Source organism: Agelaius tricolor, unplaced genomic scaffold, assembly GCF_023055355.1.
Source record: "Agelaius tricolor isolate 1412-34295 unplaced genomic scaffold, bAgeTri1.0.p SCAF_8, whole genome shotgun sequence".
NCBI lineage: Eukaryota > Metazoa > Chordata > Aves > Passeriformes > Icteridae > Agelaius > Agelaius tricolor.
The window spans coordinates 34,303,519-34,325,328 of NW_027269268.1; the positions used below are offsets into that span (position 1 = coordinate 34,303,519).

General features: G+C 40.9%; 1 protein-coding gene across 2 annotated transcripts in view; it reads left to right on the top strand.

Moving 5' to 3' along the window:
* Positions 1–248: 248 nt before the first annotated feature.
* Positions 249–21,810, top strand: part of MTUS1 (microtubule associated scaffold protein 1) — a 121,887-nt gene continuing 100,325 nt past the window's right edge. Inside the window, exon 1 of one of the 2 annotated variants that reach the window (XM_071432282.1) lies at positions 249–792. The gene's annotated coding sequence lies outside the window, so the exon portion shown is untranslated. Of the gene's footprint in view, positions 793–946; positions 1,082–21,810 lie in introns of those variants that run through there. The other variant, XM_071432281.1, reaches the window with a different exon arrangement.

The following is a 21,810-nucleotide window of genomic DNA, read 5'->3' on the forward strand; positions in this document are numbered from 1 at the left end:
GTTTTGCTAAGGTAGCTCTCAGCTGATTTCACAGAATCCTCGAGGCTGGAAGAGAGCTTTAAGATCAAGTCCAACTGTCAACCCAGCACTGCCATTGTAATCAGTAAACTCGATCACCAGGCACCGGAACCAGATGCCTCTTAAGCATCTCCAGGAGCGACGACTCCACCACCTCCCTGGGCATCGCAATATGTTGCAGGAACTTCTCAGGAACAAACTTGTTATCCACGCTGCCTCATTCGGGCCGGCAGCAGTGGGCACGGGAGCGATCCGGCCGGCTCCCGCAGCAGCCCGGGGCGGCAGGGATGGCAGCGCGGCGCGGCGGGGGCAGGGCCCTGCCGGGGGAATGCGGCCCGGCCGGCCCAGGCGCTGCCCCGGGCGGGTGATTTAGCCCGGCTCTCCAGCACCGGGGTATCCCACGGCTTCTAACTCCGCGCGCCGGCCGCGAAGCCACACGCGGTTTAGGAACTGAAACGAGACCAGGCAGGTTTTGTCGCCGTCGGTTGTGAGTTTGAAGCAGCGCACTTAGCCCGGCTGGAGCAAGGTCACTGCGTGCCCCGGCTCGGCCAGGGCCCACCATCCGCCGAGACCCGCGCCAGCCCGGTCCCACCGGCTGCCCTCAGGAGGAGCGGCCGCCCCCCCCGGTTGCGGCGGCCGGATCCTCCTCCATCCCGTGCGGTATTTTTAGCCGCTGACCCAGTTCCCCCGCTCGGCTACCTGCGCCTCTCTCACCGCCCGGCCGGGCGCCCCCGCCGACAAACGCACCGCCCAGGGCCGGCCCGGCCCCGCCAGGTGAGGGGGGCTGCTGCGGGGCAGGTGCGCCCGGAGCTCGGCGGCGGCGCCTCGCACGGGACGGCCCGGAGGGGGCGCGGGGCTGCTGAAGGGGCGCAGCCCGGGGCGGGACAGCCACGAACGCCAAGCCGGCGGCGCTGGCGAGGAGCGGGCGGGCTGGTGCGGGTGAGGCGCTGCCGGGGCCTCCGCGGGGGTGGAGGGGAGGCGGTGCCGGCGGCGAGAGCGGCCGCGGCGCAGTTTTCTGCAGCGGCGCCGATCTACAAGTGAGGGGTACTGCGTGCGTGCCGCCGTAAGTGCTGACTTGCTGTCTTTTACAGAAGTGTGAGTGCTCCCCTTTCTTCCCTTCCTTTTCTTTCTCTCCTCGCTCTCTCAGCGAGCGCTTCCCAGGGTGGCCGGATAACGGGGCACGGGAGCGGAGCGCGGCTGCGGCTGCCCGGGGGAAGCGGGTCACTGCCGCCGCTCCGTCCTGCTCCAGCTTACTTTCCTCCTGTGCTCTTGGGCGATTGCCGCCCACCGCCTTTCCGCGGCCCCGGCGAGGTGAGGCTGAGCCGCGGCCTCGGAGCGCAGCGCAGGTGCGGCTGCAGCGGGGCCCGCCCCGAGGGCCCTTTCCCCTGCACTGAGGGGCCACAGCCTCGGCGGGCCCAAGTTGGGTGTTTGGAGTTTTCGATATTGAGAGATACGGAAATTGTATATTGGTGTCGCAGCTTTTTCTTTTTTTTTTCTATCTAGATGAACAGTGACACCGTGTTTGATATGTGTAAAATGTGCTACAGCTCGCTCTCGTGCACGCGGAGTGCTTTCGTCCTGTACTACGAGCACGAACTCTCCTGAGATTTTTAACGGAGTATTTTTAATGCTCGCTCCTCTGCTTGCTGCTATTTATACCATGCAAGGTTGGCAAGGAGAGGAGAGCTAGAGTTCGGAAAGGACATTGAGCTTTAACTTGATACCATTGTTCCAAGGCGAGAAAGTGCAGGTATTTAAAATAAAACAAAACAAAGAAATGCCCAAAAAACAACCCCGTGAAAACACCCTACCTCTCTGTTTTTCTACTGCATTATCCAAGCAGAGAGCTGAGCGGCCCTTTCTGGTTAGGGTATGTAGGTGATGTTCTGCCATGGGATCTAAGCCTGTACTTTGGTTTTGTTATTTGTTTGCATTATGCTTGTGATGTGATGGACGGTCCAGCTGGTTAAACCCCACACTGGGGGATTATCTGAAAGATGAAGTCTCACACTGGCAGATATATGACTTTCACTTAGGTAGAAGAAATCCTTACTGGTCACTGCCTATGCATTGTAAAATGCATTTGTAATGCTATTTGTAGGTGCTATTATGTAAAATGTTGTTAACACTAAGTCTGAAAAATTGGATGATACCTATGCTGTTGAATATATATTAATGGGTAATCAATTTCTTTCTTCTTTTTCTGAATTAATTCTGTACACAGTAACACCTCTCTCTAAAGTCAGGAGAGATGGAAGCTTTTCATATAGTAAAACTTTAATTTCAGGAATAGAAAAGCTTTAACATTCATCGTTTATATCACTAAGATTTTCAGAGTGGATGGTGATAACTAATATGATGGATCTTCCTCTCTGGATTGCTAAATAAGATTGGTATTAAGAATTGTTTATTCCTTGTGACATGCACCGTGCTCTGGTGGAACTGCAGAGCAGCATTGCAGCAGCTGGCTCGCGTGACTGCACACCAGCCACTGGGGTTAGCTTAGTTCTCCTAGTACTAATTATCCTGGGTGAGCAATGGATTGCATTTGACTGTGTTTTTATGGAGTAATTGTATGTGTGGTAACAAGGCTCTGCTAAAAATTCATGTAGTCCCTTTTAAAATATTGCAAAGCTTTGACTTCAGGCTGAGATCAGTCTGCTTCAGAACTGTGGCTGAAACAGTGATCATGATCTGGTAAATCTGATGCTAAAACTTCACCTAATCTGATTTCCTGTTATGAGTTAGCATGATTCTGTCTGTCAAGATGCCATAAGTTGAAAATATTTGAACAAATGTTAAATTTTTTGTAGCTAACCCCTTAATTTGGTTTCATGATATTTTTGAGCAGTTGTGATTCATAAATAGGAAGGCTTCCTGCCAGATGCATAATTGTTCCTTATTCTCATGTGTTTTACTTACACCTGAAATCAATATCTGAATACTGACTAACTGCAGGAGTGCAGTGTCAAGGCCTTGAAAAAGTCAAGATTTGACAGAGTAATGACACTTTAAATGCATTTGGTGCTTCTGTTTCTAACTCTTGCATTTTGTGGTTTCAAACTTTTGTCTGCAGGCACATACGTTAGAAGTGGGTTTCATTTTTAGGCAGAGCCAAGGTTCTTGTACAAAAATGTCAACTCTAAGGAGGCTTTTTTTTTTTTTAATCTTTTAGGATTTACTCTTGAGCTGAGATTTAACATGTCAGGTAGCTAATGGTCTCAACAATCTAGCAAAATAATTGCTAAGATTTGTAATAGGAACTGTGGAATGCAGATTAGCCAGTTGATAGTGTGGGACCGATTTTTTTTTTAATCTACAGAAATAAAGATGCAGTAATATTTTTATACATATATATGTGCCATGTACATGTATAAATGTATATGTTTTGTATCGAAATACGGCATATTACATATTCATATAAGATGTGAAAGTGCACCACTTCTGTAGTTTGATTGTTTGATGGTTAGAGATCAGATTATGTGGTCAGAAGTGACACGTGTGGTATGTATGATTCAACAGAAGCTGCTGAAGTGATTCCCTGTCCTAAGTCCCTATTTCTGTTCAAGTCATTGTGTTCTATTCATTCAGTTTCATGAAGTATCCTGATTTACTCTTTTATTGGGAAAATCAAGCATTTTTAGTTGCCTTTATCCCTTTAATATAGAAGATTACCTGTGAGTTTGTGAAATGCTCATTCTATGGAGTAGTTTGGAGTTAAAGCTGGGAAAGTTAATGCTCTTTATTCTGCTTTACTTGATTGCAAGAATCAGTGCTTCTTCAGTGTTTGTGCTGTGGAACTGGCTGTTGTACAGTTTGCTCTATGCAAACATTGAAGTGAGAATGATAACAGCCTACTTCTTTTTAAGGGAGTGCTTGCACTGTGGAGCTTTTTGCTTTTCCTGATTTACGTATGAAGATGTTTTTAGACTCAGTAGTTGCTCTCATGGAGGTCATGGGAAGAATTGTTTTCTGCTTTCCTATTTTCTCTGTTGTTGCCGAGATGATTCCACAGAGTATGCTGTGCATAGGTATGCTTTATTATCTGACAAGAAAGTTAGTGCTAGCTAACTAGTGCTAGCTGCTAGTGCTAATTTTGTGTCCTCCAAGTAAAAAAATAATATTAATTGTGAGTCATAGTTTTCTACATGAGTGGACTTTTTCAGTGCCAAAAAGTTATGTCAGTGGGAAATTTCCTTTTTCCCATCTCTAGCACCTAAATTAACTTCAGTTTTATTTCATGGACTTCTCCTTCCCTTGCATGAATTGCATTAATCCTTTTACACTAAGTTAACTCAGGCTGCTTTAGTTACTACTCTGTTTAGTTTTTGCATCAGGAAAAACTGCAGCTGCTCTTAGTGGATGACTTTGATGTCATCTGTGAATTGCCCACTTGTATTGACTCCCCATTGTCTGTCGTCATTCTCTTTAGATGGTTCCCTTAATGTCTGTCATTTTGTTTGCCACAGAAATTATTTGAGCCCTTCGAACTTAGCTAAGTTGCCAGTGTGCTCTCAGCAATATTCAAATACTTAAACATTTCACAATTTTTTTTCTTTTGCAGTCTTAGATAACTATGTTAAAAAATTAAAACAAGCTTATTTTTGCATTTAATATAAATGTGGATTTAAAGATTGCAACATGGTAATTATGCAGGGAAATGAAACTAGTGCACTCAAGGCACTGGGAGTTGAGATGTTGTCAGCCACACTGGGTTTTGATGAACTAGTTCTAGTGCAGACCCCTGTGAGTGTGCATACAGAGGTTGTCTGTGTGCTCAGAGTGACAGTGGGCATCAGCTGTACAGCAGAATCCCGAGGTGGGGTAAAACAGTTGGCATGTGTGTGGTGTAGCACTTCATTCCAGTGGCTGGTATTCCTAGTATCACTAATATCTTTTACTCTGTACTTTCTATACTGTGTCTAGCAGGACAAAATAGGACAAGCTTTCTTCCCGAGTCAGTTTCCTCTGTGTTTGCTCCATTCGTGTCAGTGAAGAAATGGACAAGCCTTTTTCAAGCAAAACCAGAGTATTGAAGCAGGAATTGTCATTACTATAAAAAATATGGTTGTAGATACATTATATGGGGTTTTTTTCCCCTGATCTCCTGTCAATGTATGAGGTCCCTATAGTGTATTCTGGGCTTGTTAGTTCAGTTTGATAGCATTAGCTGACACCAGTGAGGTCTGAATGGAGTGATTTGTGAAATGATGTTCCTTTTCTCTTTCTGAGATCACTGTAAACCTATGAGACTGGCCAAAAAAGAAATTATTAACATCACTGGGCTCCTCAAAGATTGTGATTGTACTCTTGGATGAGTGTGAGTGGTTGGTGCTGCAAGTGTTAGAGACTGCTTTTTGCCTCCATTCATCCCCTGTTGGAGTTGTAGCTGAGGCTGCTGCCTTGTCATGTCTCTAGTGTTGAATTGCAGCAGACTGAATAATCTTGATTGAAGAATTTAAAAAATAGGAGGATTTTGCTGCACCATCATTTCAGGAGGGTTTGGGATCTGTATGCCATTGGGCAGTCTGAGAGCATTGTGGTAAAGACTATGGGCTGATGAATAAACTACTGTTAAACAAGAAAGACCATGACTTGTCCATTAAATATGGTTTGTGTGCCCATTCTCCTAATTAACGTGGATCTGCCTTTCCTGTTTTACTTGGTGCTTTACCTGTATGCTTCTAGTGAGTCAAATATGATTACTCTTACCTGAGGATGCTAAAGGTAAGATCCTTGGACTGATTCAAGACCATGGTGTGAGACCATTTTTTAATTGGAGATATAAATGGAAGATGCTGCTGGCTTATGCACAGCACACATCCTGTTAATGCACAGTCTGCAAGAATCATCAGTTCTTGGACAGAGTCTGAGTTGCTTGCTCTTAGTGTCTGATTCAAATGTTTTCGTGGCAGTGAATTTTTTTTTTCTATAATTATTAGAGGTATTTGAAATACCAGTGATGTGACTTTAAAAGGGAAGTCAGGAAGTACTGTCATAATATTTTCCTCAGGTTTGTATTTTTCTTTAAAAAATGCTTTAATTTACAGAATTACAGTTTGCCTGAGAAGTGTCTTTTTCTAACCTTCACACTGAAGTAGGACTACAGCCTGTGCTAGATCAGGTCAGACATGGCAGGGTGCAGCTGAATCTTGCAAATCTGTAGCTGGAGATTCTGTAACCTGTTTTGGGTAATCTAGCAAATAACATCATTTAAGCAAAGAAAAAACTTGAACTAGGATGGTTGGTGAGCCATTTACAGGATTATAGGCAAGTGTTGTTATAGAAGTTAGTTGGCAATTGTACCTGCTTTTGGTACTGAACTCTTTCAGATGAAACACTGAGACCTACAAGGAAATTGATGTAAGGTGAGCTGTTGTGGCCCTTGCCTCTGAAATGACATTGATCAGGTGATTAATTCTGTCCCTGAGCAGGACCATAGCTCATTACTACAGCTCTGAGTTGCAAGAAGATTATGGTTCTGCAGTTTTCTGAATGCTGTCTCTTGCTGTAAGAAATTCTCATATGCTCCTCTGTGAGCCTGTCATTTCACTCAGTTGTATGAAGTTTTGATGTGTCAGATGTCCTTAGCATTGCTTTTAGTTTGAGGGGGGAAAAATCTCTAAGTTTTCTGGGTGAAATTAGCATGAAATTTGACTATTTTTAGTGGTTTATTGGTAAATGCTGAATAATTGGAAGACTCCTTAGTGGATAGAAGTAATAGCTTGATAAAAAAATTAATCTCTAGAAAAGTGGCATATATACAGTGTGTAAAACTGGAAGTCTGTCTTTGCAAGCTTTATTTAAAAGCTTTGGAGTTCTGGTAACCTGTGCTCTGCAGTGGTCAGTACAACTTCCACTCTGTGCAGCAAAAGCAACAATACACAGCTGTTACTTTCAAACTGGATGTCCAGTTTTAAAGATGTATAAAAGGTTGTTTGATTGGAAATTGTCAAAATTTAATCTACTTTTCAGTCTGAATTGCTTTTGTTATTTTCTTCTCCTGCTTATCTTATTGCTTTTGATGTCTTGAATTCTGTGTTATTTAATGTCACTTCTCTGTAGTGGCCATGTTTTATGTGGCTAGTTTTCTTCTGTCTATCTTGGCCTTTAAGTTGCTCAATTAAAAAGACAGTTTATGGCAAAGTCATTCACTGTGAACATTTGGAAGTAACCTGGGTAGATGTTTATTTTGGGACATACTGGTTGATACAGAAAACAAATATGCAGCATACATCCCAATATTAGGATTATTTATATCAATATATTTATTTATATCAATATTAATTCACCATTTAACTTACAAAGCAACATAAAACTTTAATAGTGTCAGGATGCTGTCCTCTTGAATCTTTGTGATGTTCTTTTGGGAAAGAAACTGAAGAATAGCTTGAAATTTGGTTTGAAAGGCTTTTAACACTCCTCTCTGCCACAGGCAGTGTTTTGTGGACTGTCATGTCATCTGCAATGATGTCACTTGGAGATTAAACTCTTCTGGTATTCTATTGATGGAGTTTTACCTGTTGCAAAGCATGAACTTCCCTAACATCTTGATTACTGGGCTTTATTTAAACATTTGTTAAACCTTCTGCAGATTTGCATTGGTTTTGTTCATACTTAAATTGTGCTCTTTGAGGTTAGCAAACTTAAACGTCACAGTTTTCAGAAAATTCAGTCCCATCATTAAATCAGTGTATAACTTTCCCAGAAACTGGAGAACTAAATGTAATAAAAAATGAACGGTTGCACCTTGATTTGCTGCCCACATTTGTCTGAAAGCTGACGTTTGTTGGTGAAGGAGCTGACAACTAAACATGGTAAAGCTTAAATAAACCCAAAACCCACTAGAGTGAAAGGATGGGTTATTTGAAGAACTAATTCTTGCAGCAAGGTGTGTGCAGTACTGGAGTTGTCACTTTGTGGAATGTAAAAACTAACTTCTATTAGTGGTCATCTATCTTAATTCCCAGGAGGATACATTATGCTCAACATTTTGGACTGAAAGGGTAGCTTGTTTAGCGTCTCTCTGAGATTAGCATTGAAACTGTCCTCTCATACTGTTTTTTTAGCACAGACATATACCCTGGCTCATCAGAAAATTTTCTGTGGAGATTGGACAACTGTACTTAGTGTGCTTGAGAAAGCCTCCTTTGTTGTCTTTGATGCCATGTACAGGTTCTCCATGTAAGGCTCAGTGCAGTTTGCTACAGGTGATCCTGTCCTGCTTTTTTGTTGTTTTGGTTTGAGTTTTTTTCTGTAAAAGTGGTGGTTGAAACTAGACGGTGCTTTGTCCATCACTGCATGTGGACTTTGTGATTTCCTCTTAGAGGATTGACATCTTTTAGTTTTGCAGATGTGCTGGTGTTCAAACCATTACTGAATAATTGTATGTCTCTTTTTGACTTCCCACTTCTTTCTGGTTACTCATTTGAGGAGGAAAAAAGAAAGAAGAAAAGGAATGCTTGTATTGAACTGTTCCTTTCCACCTTTTGGACATTAATCTTTCAGTTCTGTCATGTACGTGACTATTTCTGACTCCTGGCTGAAGCTCTTAAAGGTCATGTGACTTCTTTGTTGATGCTGTCTAAGCATGTGAAGCCCTGGTGCTGCCTGTGCTGTTGAGTTGCAGGACAGCTCACCTTTGATGCTGCTGGTTGATGGCTGTGTGATGCAGACCATTTCTGGATGTACTGGCCTAGCAGTTCCTGGCAGTGTAAGCAGGCTCTGTCTGTTGCAGTGTGCTCTCATCTGATGTGTGCACTGGTTATTGCTTCCCTCCCATCAATCATCAAGGATCTTAAAACCATTACTCTGTGGCTGACTGCTGTCTAATCTTGGGAAGCCTATTGATTGCTGTTCCACTGTTGCAATCTTACCTAATTGCATGGCTTGTCTGCCAGTTTCACCTCTGCAAGACGCCCTCGGTGCTGACTTGACCATTTTATTACATTGTAGATATCTAGAATGTGTGTACAAAAAATTGCAGAAATGTGGTGTTTCTTTATGTTAGTACTATCTGAACAACTCCCTGTTTCAGGTGTGCTCTCTACCAGATGCTTTTAAGTGGGCAGCCTATATGGTGCTGTATCATCTCAGTAATACTTCAGCAGGAGCTGAAGTCTGCTGCAGCCTTCTGCCAAAGAGAATGTTATTTTGTATGCTTTATTTGCTCCTCGTTTAGTGTTCCCAGCCAAACTTAGGGAACTTTATTCTTATTCCTTTATCTTTCATGAAGTGTGGAAGGAGCATGAACTGTTTTTATTGTCTGTGAAATTTCATCCTTTTCAGGTCTCTGTTAGCAGCAGCTGCCATCAGCAGCCTGAAGGTGCTGGAATAAAATCTGTTGGTATGATTTGTCGTTCACATATGACTTGATTTAATGAATTTGTCGCCAGAATTGTCTGAGAATTATTTTTTTATCACATAGTAGATTACTTACTTACTGTGTACTTTTTTTGATGCTTCTTTTGATTTTGTGTGAGTAATTTTATTTGTTCCTGAGTTTCAGGTAATTAAATTTTTGTATCTACAGGTGGATTGCTGGAGTTGTTCCTTTGCAAGCTTTCCCAAAATGAAAGGAATTCCTAGGATATTTTGCTCTGTTTGCATCCTCACTTGTGTCTCAGTATACAAGCATCTCAGAGCTACGGATGTTCCCTGTAGTGCATCTGTGTTTCCTCTGCTTTGTTTCATTGTCATAAACAATTCATAGGACCTGTTGAGGAATTGTTATAGTTGAGTGTTATGAAACTGAACTGTCTGGGTGTTGTCTCCTGACACATTATTATAATCAGCCAGAACCTTGATGCCAGGAGATAATGAAGGCTGGTTCTGCAGTCAGCATAGATTGATGGCCTTGGGCAGTTGGATGCCTTTAGGTGTTTGCACTCTCAGTATCTGCCTGCAAGGATGGCAGAGGCTTGCCAAGCAGCTGGGAAGGTCACCTACTTTAGCGTGTAGTAACAGAATGAATGTTCTTGCTCTGCTCTCGTGTAATGGACAGCTTCTGATTTGGAGTTGTGCAGACCACTGCTTCACCTAAGGATTCTTGTGCTCTGTAGATCCTTGATATTCTAATAGCGGATAATACAAACCTTGTGAGCTTGGCAGTTTTCTCAGAAGATTGGACATCCTTTTGGGCATCCACTTCATTATGTATACTGCTTGTGGTAAAAGCTTGCTTCTACTTTATTGCACAAGTACACAGATCAAGATATCTGAGCAGCTTCTGTATATGGTTAAGACTCATCTTTACCTTTCTTTCCTTGCCCTTAACTTGTTTTTGTGTTTGGGTTTGTGGGCCAAATATTTTGTGTAATAAAGTGTCCTACTGCTCAGCAAGTGGGCTCCAAAGTCAAATACCATGAAGTCAGTCTTCGTTACAGATTTCTCATAGGTTTCATAGTAGTTTTATTTGGTATAGCTAGTATTTATTCATGCTTCTCTGTTTTAATCAAGCTGCATCTCAACACTGAAGAAGTTAGTAAGTCTGGCTCCAAATTTCAGCCAGCTTGAGCTGGTAGTTCATTTAATACCTTAATTGCAAGGTGATAATTGAATAGGAGTTGTATTCAGTTCCCTACATGCAGAGGCTGTATCATTAGACCTTCTGAAGTCTTGCTAAAAGCTGCCTCTACTGAAAGATGTATTGCAGCTTTAGCTATTACTTCAACAAGAAAAGTATTGAGCATATTTTTTGTTGTTGTTGTATTGGACCAGTGGCTTCCCTGCTTGCCCAGATGACTGTTGGCCAAGTGCTTCAAGCAGAGCTGGTGGTGCATGCCCTGTTATTTGGGGTCTCTGGATGTTTTTCAGCATTCAGTTTTTCCACCTGTCCCAGCCTAGTGGCAATCAGGACTGTAATTCTTCCCCTTGGTTCCCAGCTATCTTTATTGCAGTAAGCTGAATTGCTGTGCTCACACAGGTCACAGCACTGTTGTGCTGGTGTGTAAGCCTTACTCTACAACAATATTTAGTCACAAGCACGCATTTGTAAAAAATGCACTTTTTAGACAAAATAAGCACTGTGGAGCCTTGAAAGAAATTACTGTAATGTACTCAGAACTGAGAAGAACGAAGGTAAGAAACTGCAGTGGTTAGAGCAGCTTTCCCAGCAGAGCATTTGACACTTCAGTGGTGTAGCTTGGCATGTGGGCATGCCTCCAGCCTTTACTCTCCTAGGGGTTACCCTGTTGGTAAGGTGTCACCTAAATATAGTAAGCCTGTGTAGTGGGGGTGTTTTTTTTCCCCTGCAATGGGCTATTTTCAGTGTAAAATAAGCAGGAGAGCTTTGTGTTCTACAAGGTTACTCCATCATAGGCTTTCAGATGTTTCCAGTTGTTCAGCTTTCTTATTGAAGGCCATGTAGAAACTGTGTGGCAAACCTTGAGATCAATATTTCTGTTCTCTAATCTGTAATGGGCTGCTTATCATTGATAAAAGATGTCTGGTTCTGTAGAGGTCATTCCATAGTATTTACGTAAGTTATATTTAGTGCATGTTTTTATCTGAATGGTGTCAGAATAAAGCTGCTGTTACAAACTGCTTACTTATTTATAAACACAGAGAACTCAAGCTTCCCGTAGAGGGGCAGCCTAGAATTTTGTTCTTAAAAAAATATGAGGGAAGTGGTTTCTAGGAAAAAAAAAATCAGTTGCAGTGTGTTCTTGGTGGCTGGTTGGTGGTGGTTTTGTTTTGCCAACCAGTGGCTTCATGTAAAAGTATGTTTGTGGTTGTCAAATGTGAATACAGTTAGATGCTATAAAGAATTAAATTTCTCAATCTCCAGGACTAATCATGATCTGCAGGTAGCAGAAGGTGGCTTACAACACGGTTGGAAAGTGGTGGACTGGCTCCTTCCCTGAGCTTCCTGCAATGATAGTCTTCCCCCCTGCCCCCCCAACCCCCCTCCTCCCCCCCCCCAAAAAACCCAACAAAAACCCACAAAAAACCCCTAAACCCAAAAACATTTAGAAATGTTGAAGTACATCCCATCTCTACTTATGAGTGAACACTTGGAACAGTGTACAGACAGGCAGGTCCTTGAATCTCTTAACTGTTAATAGCCTTTCAGTGTATATGTTTTGTTTTCTGTTTTTGTTATAGAGAAGTCTTAGATGGCAAATTCATCTTTGTGCCTCAAAGTAACATTGAATAACTGGATAACCATACAATATAAAACTATTAAGAGTAACTGTAGCAACCCTGTATTTTTTCATTCGGCAAAAAAGTAGCATTTTTAAACACAGAAGATGAATCTGTTGTGTTGAAAAGGGAAAATGTCAAATAACGTGCGTCTGTCCACTCTTGGGAAGAAGTCTGTCATTGAAGTGATTATGAATGCTGTAGTATCTTTTCCATGCTCTTCAGCTCTTCCAGAAATTGCTTTCAGAAAGAGGCAAATGGCCTTTGTACTCAGTGATACTGCCTAGAGAAAATTTTTATCCCTCTGGACTAACGGCTGCCTTTCTACAAACCAGTGACTTTGAGGTTAATGTTTAAATATTTAAATGGATTTGGCATGTTGCCATTTAAGTGGAACAGAATGTGCTTAACCTGAAACTCAAACAGTTCCCTGGGTAGCCAAAAAAATAAATTACTCAATACTGCAGTGATCTGGTAAATTGAAAGATTATAGTTTAACCCTAACCCTGAACCGGGTTATCCCAAAGGAGAACTATCTGTCTTATTTTTTCTATTTTGTTGAGGGCAATTTTTACGGATGTTATTGGAACTTTTTACAGAAGTTCTTAGGCTAAGTGGTAGCACTCATCTGTGGATTGAAGTCCAGTATAAACAAGTTCTAGTGTAGGTTACTGATCTGCATGAAATAATTTTAAACTTGTTGAAAACTGGGTAACTTGCTAAATTCGGAAAATTTTATTTTTAGTTCTCTTTCTTTGGGGTGGAACATAGGGGTTAAACAAAGGTTTGATGAGTATAAAGCTTAGTTTGAGAGTCTTGATACTTACAACTTGAAATGGAAGAAGTTAAAGAAGAAAGGCAAGAGTAAGTGCACCTGGCATTCTTCACATCTCTAGGGCTGTCTACCTTAATCCAAAGGGTTACCAGTGCCTGGAAGAGAGGTGGGAGCTTTGGCCTTGAGACTGCATCTCTAATCCAGTCAGATTCTGACCTTAAGTTTACCAAGAACTTTGCTAAAAGCATCCAACTCAGGGGAACTTTTCCTGCCTCTCGTGCCAAATGATGCAAGCCCAGGTTTTCTGCCAAGTATCCCAAGGATTTTCTCATTTTCTTCACATTCTGTGCTGGTGACTGCATGCTGTCTGTAGTTGAGAGAATGAAGCAGTGTTCAAGGCATGCTAAGGTAAACTGGGTTGGGTGGGGGAGACAATTTTCTTTCCTCATTGGGCTTTCTTGTACAAATCTTGTGTTCCAAGTTAAACAAGTATGTGAATTTTTCATGTATAGATGTGAAACTTCACACTTTAGAACTCTTAATGAAAATAATTATAAATCCCATAACTCCAAGCCTATTAAAGAAGTATTTGAGTTTGAGTTGCAACAACTTCCCAGACAAACTAGTATTTTGCTTAACTCTTGGTTGTGTGGTATTTGTACTACAGCAGAGAAGTGAAATTGTCTGGGCCAGTGTTAGGTATTTGCTTGAGCTCATGTTTGCATCCTAGAGAAAGGAATGATACTGCAAACGTCCAGCACAGAATTTCTACATCACATACTATGATCTGATTTATGTGAACCAAAGGGGTGTCCCCTCATAAATGGTTAGGAAATCTGCACAGTACCAAAAAGCATCCTCCACATGAGTGCTACAACTCTAAAACTGGTATGAACTACTTATTCTTCTACATCATCTATGTCAGTAGTTGGAGACAATTCTATCACAGTTTAATGTATTTGGTGATTTCCTTATAAAGGAAAAAGAAATTTCTACTTAAATGACTGTTTCATGGGCCATTTCAGGAAGGGAGGACAGACAGACAGACTGCTTTTTATAGACCAGCCTCTTCCTGCTGGTGGTTCAGAGGTAAAGGGAAGATCAAGACAAAGAAAAGTTTACTTTTGAGTGCTTTATAGATGTATATAAAAAAGACAATCTGTGTTTCATTCAAGAAATAACATATTAAATACCTCAGCTAGAAAACTTGCAGTAGGAGCTTTCAATAGGAAATTTGCAAATCTTACTTCTGAAGAAAAATACTCTTTTTTACCCCTTGTGTGCTAAATGAGATGAAGGAGAACAATATGTTCAAATTGTCAGCTTAACTCTTAAAAGATTACAGTGATCTGTGCCTGGTGCTGCCATGTGTAGTCAGCTTGCTCCTGCAGCACTCTTAAGCATCCTTAGTCTAGGAAAACTTTTCATTTGGGAAAAGAATCTAGCAGTCAAAAGTGGTAGGCAAGAAATTAGAAAAGCCTATTCAGGAAAGCACTCAGATTTCAGATTTAATCAGTTACAAAATATGAATGTATGGGTCAAAGAGAAGATAAATTTGGATCTGTTCTGAAGGGGAGAGGAGAAGGAGGGCAGATGGTTGGTGATCACTTTTTTTACAGGGAGATATTTGCTGTATTTAAATAGATTGAAAGTATGTTAATCTCCATGAGAGAGACTGTTATGGGCAAAATGGGGAGTAATGAAGTCGAATCATAAGTCCAGAGCTCAGTATTGACTAACCTTAAAGAGCAGCTTTTAAGAAATCCTTAAAGGCATGATCAAGCCATAACAAGTTCAACTAGGGACTGAGGAAAGTCAGGTAATGATGAGATGAGGCAGGCTTGGCACAGCAGGGGAGGAAGGGCCTGTGTGTGCAAGCTTCTGCTGGTGTTTGCACGTGGCTGTTAGATGGCTGTGGTTAACGTACCCTGCCTTGTCCTTTGTGCCAGCTGAGCAGCAGCAGCATTCACCACCCAGTGATTCTGAATGCAGAATGCTTGTGGTGCTGAGGGTGAGGTTCTTCAGCCTGAGTATCCTCCCAGCCAATAGCTATATACTTATTGCTTTAGTTCCTTCTGATTTCTGCATCTTTGTGTGTTGTTTTTGTTTTCTCTCAGAGATCACAGAATCATGGAATGGCCTGGGTTGTAAGGGGCCTTAAAGGTCATCCAGTGCTAACCTCCTTGGCATGAGCAGGAATATGTTTGATTAGATTCAGGTTGCTCAAAGCCCCACCTCAACCTGGCCTTAAACACTTCTAGGGATGAGGCATCCACAACATCTATGTTCAACCTGTTCCAGTGCATCACCATCCTCACAGTAAATAATTTCTTCCTAATGTCTAATCTAAACCTACTGTCTTTCAGTTTGTAACCATTCCCCCTTGGCCTGTCACTACATGCTCTTGTAAATAGTTTCCATATTTCTGGTAGGCTTCCTTCAGGTAATGGAAGGCTGCAATTAGGTCACCCTGAAGTATCTTTTTCAGGCTGAATAATCCCAATTCTCTCAGCCTTGATGATTATAGCCTGGAGACAACTGTTCCTATTCTGCAGGTGGTCAACTCTCTACTTTTCTATTAAATTTCTGACATAGTGTTTTTCTGATGGTAAGTGCAATGAACTGGTAGTCAGTATTTGAGGCTGTGAGGTGGGATCTCAATGACAAGCTGTGTAGTGCCGAAATTTTGGCTCTTCCAGTATCATATTCTTCCATTGGTAATGCTATGGAGCTGTAGTATGCTGTGTGTTAGATGGAGAACGAAGCTTATTGCCATCCACTTCAGTTTTGCAAAGCAGAAAAAAACTTGGATTTGTCAAATTAGTTTGACTCCTTGAAGAACTTAAATGCTAAAAAGCTCATTTTTATAGAGAGGTTGTCATCCAAGAACATGGGATAGCTGAAAGAGTTGTTTCCTCTTCAAAAAGCAATAATTTTATTCATTTAGCCTCTATTGCTTAAAGGATGTCTTAGTAATGTAACAGTTCTCACCTATTTCTCTAAAGGCAAAAGAGTGAGCTGATGCTCTATGCCTTCTTCCATAACGATGCATTATCAATTCTCACTTATAATTAAAGATAACTGCATCATTTCTTGTAATACTTCTGTATCACCAACTAGATGCACATTATCTACTAGATACCTAAGATTCATAACTTTGTTTCTGAAATATTGGAAGTTGTTGCTTTAAAAAAAGTGTTTAATTCTGTGATCTTCCAAGAGATTTCAGTTGGCTTTATTCCTTATACCTTGAAAACTCAGACATTGAACTGAATAAATTGAGTGCAGAGAAGGTTCTCATTGAAAACCAGAAATTACTCTGAAATGCTTAACTCTTCAACTCTAAATCCATGTACCCAAAAGTAGTGGTTTGTCTGTTTTGAGAAGTGTCAATGAGCACATACCACTCAAATGGTGTAATTTAAATTTGGAATGTGTTAGAGTGAAGTTAAATATAACTATGATAATTCCACATTTAAATTGACTTTGTTAAAATGTAGTAGTTTGTTGTTATTACAACTCCTTTGTACCCTGAGGAAAGAAATATTTTCAAAGAGTGAAAGTAACTTGAACACTGTTTCACATAATTAATGTATTCTAGTTTTCTTTTTTTTTCTCTTTCCACATTGCCTGCAATGCTGAATTAATTTAGAAACCTTGAGTAAATAGGTTTAGCAGCAAGTTATACACTTCCAGATTAATTCTATGATGTGGTTAAATTAATTTAGTAAAGAAACTCTTCAGTTTTTTGGAAGCACCATTTTCACCTTTACTTGCCTGTAGCAGACAGGAGTTAAGAGACTGTGGTTTATGTCACTTATAAAAGGTGAGGGAGAACTGTTAGTTCCATAATGCAGAAGTGAATAATTGTTCGATGTGTTGTAATATGACTTTTCCAAACAACTGTTCTTTTCTCAGGCTTTCTGAAGGTAGGCTAAGATTACATTTATCCAAGCAGCTCTGCAGATTTGCAGTATAAAATTCTCCTCCAGGGAACTGTATGTGGTAATTTGTCATGCACAGGTGAAGGACAGCGACAGTGAGGGAAACACCTGCTTGTGTGTGTGTGTTTCTCTGTGACCTGGAGCACAGGGTCAATGTTTTGCCATGGCCCCACATGTGCTCTCAGCACCCAGGGCCTTGTGGAGCCTTGTGCTGACAGCACTAATGGCACTGGGCTGCAGGAGCTCCTGGGCACAGCAATTGCTCTGAAGTAACTTTGTAGCCTGACTGTATTCGAGTTGTGGTAACCCACAGCTTTACAAAAACACTAGTTTGTGGTTTTAAAGTCTTCTGAGTTCCTCAGTTGCAAAAAAAAGTGAGCTGAGTAAGTCCATCCTCCTCTTACTTCAGACCTGGCCAGGAAAAGGTGTGCTTATTTTGTTAGCTACAGTGGGAACATGATCCAAAGTGTTACAGAAGAGACCTCTCTACAAATAGCATTTGTCAAATTTGTGAAGCCCTTGTCAGACCTGCCGAATGTGTTGGTAGCGTGCAGGGAGTTTTTGATGCAGTGCTGGCAGAGCGTCTAAGGAAATTCCTTAGCCTGAGTCTTTTATTACTGCATGGCTGAACTGATCTTTGAAAGTTGAAATCTTATGACAGGACTCTCTAATCTGGCTTATATGGTTTTGTTTCAGTTCTTCTTCCCTCACTCTCACTGATTTCTTGTACTCTGCTGTATGCCACTGGGGAGAGCTTTTGATGAGTAATCAAACTCAGCCTCGACTTGTCTCTTTTGAAAGGCTTGTGCTTTGACTAAGTAAGTAGTTTGTGGGGTATGTTTCTTTCTACTGTGCCCTAGTGTAAGTTGCTGTTATACACCAAATAACTTCCCAGATTTATTACTTGAAGTTGTCTGTTCCATAAACATAGAAACATGCTTTTATATGTGACACTTCCAGTTCATTCTTTACTGCTTAGAGGTTGAAAAGATTATTAGCATTTTCTCAAGCTGTTTGCTTAAAAGTGGTTCAAAGTAAATATTTTTGTTGTAAAAATTACATAGAATGTGGTAGTACTTGAGATTGAGGTTTGGTGGCTTGTACTGAAATGATAAACATGTACTGTCATTGATATCATGTTCCCTGTTTTAAATTTTACAGCTAAAACAGAACTGTTAGTGGCTTCCACAGTTAATGCTAAAGACATACCAGGCTGAGAGACAAATGCCAAAAACTCCCTTCACGTAGTTTCCATATGTTGCTGACACACTATTTCCTGGAAGGCTGGTTGATGTGTTGGCAAAACTACTATAATATGCTATTTTCTAATAGAAGTTTAGAAAGGACTGTCAGTTCCAGCTCTTAAAATGGAGAGTTGGGGATGATAAAGGGCCTCTACTTAGTGGGTCTTTTTGCTATTCTCAGTATTTGAAGTGGTCTTTAATCATTGATCTTTGCATGTTAAGGTACTGCTTTTCTGTGCTGATGTTTTCTGATCCTGCTATCTTTAGCTAAGCTAAAATACTGAAAACGGGAGCTGCCAGTATTTGATTACAAAATTAAAAGGAAATATCAACCAAACCTTTAAAGGTGATACAGGAAGTGTAATTTCTTTTTCTTTATGGAAGAGGAGAAGACCTAAAACTAGAATGGGAAAAAAAAAAAAGGAGGAAATTACTATTGCAAAATGTATTCAAGCAAATTTGAATGTATTATTGAGTTGTGATAAATACTCTGTAGGCAGAACTAATTTGACCTACAAAAAGCACAATCCCATGCTCAAGCACAGAGTTCAACACCAGGGGCAAGCAAATCAGTGACTGTGTAAAAATTCATAATTTGAGTGGTAGTGGGCTGGCTGCCTCTTGCTGCCTCAATCTTTTGGTAATTCAGGGGTTTTTCCAAACAAGCAAGTGGCCACAGCTTCGCCTTAACTTTCAGCTTCACTGTGATTGTTTCAGGAGGAAAGGTAAAATACCCCAAACTCTGCAGGGGGAAATGCTGGATGCAGCAGTCTGCATGTGGGTCTCTGTCAGATGAAAGTAGTAATTATTTCTAAAGAAATCCTGGAAGTAGCTTTTGAAGGATTGTACTACAGTGACAATAGCTTAAATTTAAGATTCCCTTTTTTAAGGTATTTAACCAATCTTTTGAGAATAGTATCCCTTTTCAGCATTCTCCCTTTCTAACATTCTAATCCTGAAATGGTAGAGAAAGAATTAGTTTTGTGCCTACATTTCTATACCTCACATCTTCACCTGTGGCTTTCTGTTTTCATTGAGTACGACTGGTAGCAATGTTTTTTCCAAAAAGCTCAAGATTTTTCTTAATAAAATGTCTTTATCTTATTGATGCTGATAGGTGAAGAGTGCATGCAAAAGAGTGTGTGCATGTGAGGAGCAGTGTCTTAAACACTTAAGCGCTCAAAGTGCAAGCTGGTGCTTGGTATCAAGGTGTCCTTCACAGCCAGGCAGATTTCACCTGTAGCACAGTGGGTTAACATCTCCAGCCAAAAGGTCTGGAAAAGTGCATTAAGTTGAATCTGCTTAAATGTTTAACAAAACTGCTGTGGACTCTGACCTGTACCCCATTCTGTGTGTAAGCCCAGATATGTTTTTCAAACTGAGAAAGGGAAACCATTGTCACAGTTCACTAACATGCAGCTTTTCATTTCTCTCCAAAACTGATCATTTCGTCAGCAGATGGAGTGAAGGGGAGTGCAGGCTGTGGAGACAGTGGTGGGGTCCACGAACTTTGTTTCCCTTACTATGATCCGAGGTGGGGTGTGGGATCTGAGGGTATTGCACAGTACCAACTGTTGGCCAGAACTGTATGATTCTTGTACGTCTTGTCCTGTGCCTGGTCACTCAGCTGTACATGAGGCTGTCTGTGACAACTCATTCATGTGCTTATAAAGCAGATGTGCCCACCTGCCTTGTAAGTGAAGCCTCTTGACTTCCAGCTTTCACCTTGACTCTGATTTACCCATGAGGCTTTAGTCAGTGAAAGCAGGTGATTTGTATTTGTGTAAGTATAGTGGCTGAATTTGTTCTGTGTAAGAAATACACTATTGCTATTAAAACACTTAACCAATACCTGAAAGTTTGCAAGTATCTTCTGTCAGAAGCAGCTAGTGCCTGGTATTTCTCTGTATGTATTCTTTCTAAGTAAGCATGGCAGTACTAGCATCTTGTTTCTTTCTGAATATGGTAGATTATTAAGCGAAATGTGTTCTTGTGACTCTTGACTCGCCTCTAACTCTTCCCCCCCTCCACCCAAGTCAGTAGTCTGAAAGCCAGTTTTGCCATTCTGGTCTGAGTGGAGACTTTTATTCAGACACCATTTTCCAAAAGGGGTCTTTATTTTCTTCCTACTTTGACTGGAACTTTTGGTTTTTTTTCCCAGGCATCTGGAGTGTGTGAACTTATTGGGGTTTATTCTGATTGTGGGGAAGATGCAGCAGCTTACAGTCGGGAGAGTCTGGTATTGGGGTGTCCCATTGTCCTGATGATACTCTTTGTAATTGTTACTCTTCAAGTGAGAGTGCAGTTGTGATTGCTGCAGCTGCATCTGCTTGGTTGTTAAATGTGCCTCAGTGGTTCTGCTTGTGTTAGAGAAGCTTTCAGCTTTCCTGGACCTCAGCTGGCTCTGTGCATCTTGGCAAAGAGGTGGGATGTCATGCCAGGGCTGTCAGACTCGTGTAGTTCATGTAATATGAGAGACATGAAATTTGGCAGCCTCAATTTGAAAGAAGTCTGGTGGTAAGAACACAGGAATGTTCTCTAAGTTGATACTTGGTTTCTCCTTCCATAGTTAACGTTTTGAATGTAGTGACCTTCTAGGTACATGCAAGATGGATCTGCCCAGGCCATGGGGTGAGTCTGTGCAAATGCCAGCTTCTGCTCATGGTTCTGGTGCTGTAATTTCAGTTAGCAGAGCCTGAATTTGGCTTTATTACATAGTTTGGGTTCAGAACAGAATCAATTCACCTGTGGTTGGTTTGGAATCCAAATTTTTTGCTGATCTAACTGTTGGTTTACATACATATTTGATGTTGAAAATTTAACAGAGATCTTAGTAAATATATTTTGTGTTGTGAGTGAGCATTTTATAGTTAAATCCTAGAATTGTATTTTGTCCTTGTACACTATAAAGGAGTTACTCTTTATATCAAAGAGTAAGGTAGAGATAGGCATCTGATTCGTCGAGTTAACCTAGCTGCAAGCTCCAGTGTATTATTGCACTGAATCAGTGATTGTGATAAGACTTGTGATTGTGTTGTCAAATAGGTTTTAAAATGTATTTTTCCATTGTCCATATAAAGAAACATACAGGTACTGACATACAAAAAATCAGAACACTGAGGCTTATTTCATTTTATTTCTGCATGTGGAATCTAACGCTGAGAAAGCTTTTTGAAGTAAGCACAGTGTAATAGTGGTGTTTCTTGTGTTCTGTCCATTCTATGCAAAATAACTGAATCATGTGAGAGGATGAAGATATAAAAATTGACTGCTAGGCTGGAGCACAGAACTGAACATGAGAAGGCACTGATGGCAGCAGTGTTCTTGTGTTTGTAAAGATTACTCTGCTTAAACCACAATATTCTCTCTGGCTAAATGCCAGTTTATTCTCTCTGTGTAAGGCTCTTTGAGTGGAGTCTGTGGGAATCCCTCAAGTATATTGGATATAAAAAGCATTCTCATAGAGTTTCCAGCATCTCTGCTCTAGCATGTGATTGGCTTGGGTTTAGTTTGTATTACCACCTGCTACATGAAATTGCAGTTTCTTTAAAGTACATGGAATTGCAGGTTTGAATACCTAAATATTTTTTAGGAATAAACATAGCTTGTGCACAGCACTTAAATTTGTTAGTAGCTAACTTTTAATTTGAAATGTACATGAGAATAATTGAAACCCCAAATTTGA